Raw genomic sequence first — 3,448 nt, forward strand, 5'->3', positions numbered from 1 at the left:
CCACCTAGCTGCTCCTAAAATTAACTCTGTAGATACAGCTTCCAATATATACAATTTACCTCACTGGTTACACACTTATCAAAATCTTTGAAATTTCATTCTTCTTATTCTAAAAGTACAGACAGTAGAAGTGTTGTTCAGTCATTTTTCAATTGCATTCAGCTCTTCATGATACCATTAGGTCTTTTTCTTGCAAAGATCCTCAAGTAGTTTACCATATATCGTCTTTGAACCAGACAGAAGGAGGTCTTAATACTATTTCTGAAAGAGTTGTTAAACTTCAATATGTCTCTGGGTATTTCTTAGTATTTTTCTAGATTCCAATAGGTTGTCTTCATGGAAGAAATTCTAAGATCCATAAAGTCACAAATCTTTCAAGTAAAATTTCTAGTAAAGTTTCTTATCACTTGTGACTATATAACACAGATGTCACTGAGACTAAACTATGACTCTGGCTAAAGGCTATCCAAAAAAAAAAGAGATAAAATAGAGGAAACCTTGCATATTAAGAATATTTATATATACCCAAGCATAATTTGACAATATTGTAGGTTTAGTCCCAGGCCCCTGCCAAGAAGTGAATATAGAAATAAAGCAATTCATATGAATTTTTTTGTATCCCAATAAATATAAAGATTATGTTTTCACTATACTGTAATCTATGAAGTATACTATAGAAATACGTCTAAAAAATGTACCTACCTTAATTAAAAAAAACACTTTATTGCTAAAAAAAAACTGATAACTATTATCTGAGCCTTCAGTAAGTTGTAATTTTTTTGCTGGTAGTGGATATTTCCTCAACATTAATGACTGCTAACTGATCAGGATAGTGGTTGCTGTAGGTTAATGTGTCTGTGACAATTTCTTAAGACAACTTTGAAGTTTGCCACATCAATTGACTCAATCCATGAAAGATTTTTTCTGTGGTATATGATTCTGTTTGTTAGCATTTTGCCCATAGTAGAATGTCTTTCAAAATTGAAGTAAATCATCCCAAACCCCTATGCTGTTTTAGCAACTAAGGTAGTATATTATTTTTCAATATTGTTATGTGCCTGAGGAGAGGGAGATGGGGATTGATTGGTCAGCAGAGCAAGCACAATACACACAACACATAGATTAAGCTCACTATTTTATATAGGTGTAGTTCATGATGTGCCAAAAGCACAATTGTAAAACCACTGATTGCAGATCACCACAACAATGAAAAAAAGTCTGAAATATTGCCAGAACTGCCAAAATGTGACATAGACACTGTGTGAGTGAGCACAGTGCTATTGAAAAACTGGTGACAATATATTTGCTCATTGCAGGGTTGACATAAACCTTCAAAAAAACAAAATGCATTATCTGCAAAGTACAATGTAAAAACAATAAAATAAGGTATGTTTATATAAACAAATATATATATACAGATATATTTGTATACATAAATATGCAACTAAACTAGGGAAGAGAAAGATAGTAGAGGAAATTTAGGTAAGAATTAAAGAAACGGGAACGAAATTGTAGTGACCATTTGAAAAGGAGGAAATAAAGTTCATAAAACAAATTGCAAACTTTGTAAGAAGGCATGTTAGAGCCCTCCGACTGCTGCCCGCTGCCGGCGGCCTTCTCGCCCCCATCCCTGAAGTCTCCACGCCGTGGTCTTTGCTAAGTGATCACATTAAGGGATTACAGAGGAGGCCGTAACATGGCTGACAAACTGCCCTACAAAGTTGCTGACATTAGCCTGGCCACCTGGGGATGCAAGGCCCTGGACATAGCAGAGAATGAGATGCCCAACCTGATGAAACTTCGAGAGATGTATTCCACCACCAAACCCCTGAAGGGTGCCCGGATTGCTGGCTGCCTCCACATGACCGCGGAGACAGCTGTTCTTATTGAGACACTGGTGGCCCTGGGAGCCGAGGTATAGTGGTCCAGTTGCAACATTTTCTCTACTCAGGACCATGCAGCAGCTGCTATTGGCCAAAACTTGCATTCCTGTGTACGCTTGGAAGGGAGAGACTGATGAGGAATATCTTTGGTGCATTGAGCAGACCCCCTTTTTCAAGAATGGGCAGCCCCTCAATATGATCCTGGATGATGGTGGAGACCTCACCAACCTCGTGCACACCAAATACCCTGATCTCCTGAAAGGTATTAGAGGCATCTCAGAGGAAACTACCACAGGCATCCACAATCTATACAAGATGAAGGCCAGTGGAGTTCTGAAAGTGCCAGCCATCAATGTGAATGATTCTGTTACCAAGAACAAGTTGACAACCTGTATAGTAGCTGTGAGTCCCTCATTGATGGCATCAAATGAGCCACAGATGTGATGATTGCAGGCAAGGTGTCTGTGGTGGCAGGTTATGGTGATGTGGGCAAGGGTTGTGCTCAGGCCCTTCGGGGCTTTGGTGCCCGAGTCATCATCACAGAGATAGACCCCCATCAATGCACTGCAGGCCTCAATGGAGTGACTACCATGGATGAGGCCTTCAAAGAGGGAAACATCTTTGTCACCACTACAGGATGCGTAGACATCATCTTGGGCAGGCATTTTGAGCAAATGAAGGATGATGCCATAGTATGTCACATTGGCCACTTTGACGTGGAAACAGATGTGAAGTGGCTGAATCAAAATGCTGTGGATAAGGTGAACACGAAGCCTCAGGTGGACCATTACAAGCTGAAGAATGAACGGCGGATCATCCTGCTGAAAGAGGGCTATCTTGTCAACCTGGACTGTGCTATGGGTCATCCCAGTTTTGTTATGAGCAATTCCTTCAGGAACCAGGTGCTGGCCCAGATTGAGCTGTGGACCCACCCGGACAAATACCCTGTGGATTGTACTTCCTCCCCAAGAAGTTGGATGAAGCTGTGGCTGAGGCCCACCTTGGCAAATTGAATGTGAAGCTAACTAAACTGATGGAGAAACAGTCCCAGTACCTGGGCCTACCCCGAGAGGGCCCCTTCAAACCTGACCATTATCGGTACTGAGCCCAAATCGGCTCAAAGACTCTCAGTGACCAACCATGTTTTCTTGCCTCTCCATCCTCTCCTGCACAGAATAAATAAATAGTATCCCCCCCCCAAAAAAAAGGCATGATAGAGTAGTAATTAAAAACTTAAATGATCAAGAAAGAGTTGATAGATTTAGAGCTGGAAAGACCTCAAAGACCACCACTAAACAGATGAGAATGATGCTCACTCAAGGTAACAGAAACCATAGTAATCATTGGAAGAAGAATTTGAATTTTATTCTCTTCCATTCTTTCTTTTGTCTCTTTCTCATTTTCTCTCTGCCTGTCTGACTCTCTCTTATTCTCTTTCATTTTTCATTCTCTTTTCATTTCTTCTCTCTCTCTCTCTCTCTCTCTCTCTCTCTCTCTCTCTCTCTCTCTCTCTCTCTCTCCCTGTCTCTCTCTTTCTCTGATTCTGTCTCTCTCATTCTCTTTCT

General features: G+C 40.6%; 1 pseudogene; it reads left to right on the forward strand.

The window, feature by feature from the left end:
• The first annotated feature begins 1,691 nt into the window (after positions 1-1,691).
• On the forward strand, positions 1,692-2,988 carry LOC141489900 (adenosylhomocysteinase pseudogene; annotated as a pseudogene).
• The last annotated feature ends 460 nt before the right edge of the window (positions 2,989-3,448 follow it).

The sequence above is a fragment of the Macrotis lagotis genome, chromosome 5 (genome assembly GCF_037893015.1).
Source record: "Macrotis lagotis isolate mMagLag1 chromosome 5, bilby.v1.9.chrom.fasta, whole genome shotgun sequence".
Taxonomy (NCBI): domain Eukaryota; kingdom Metazoa; phylum Chordata; class Mammalia; order Peramelemorphia; family Peramelidae; genus Macrotis; species Macrotis lagotis.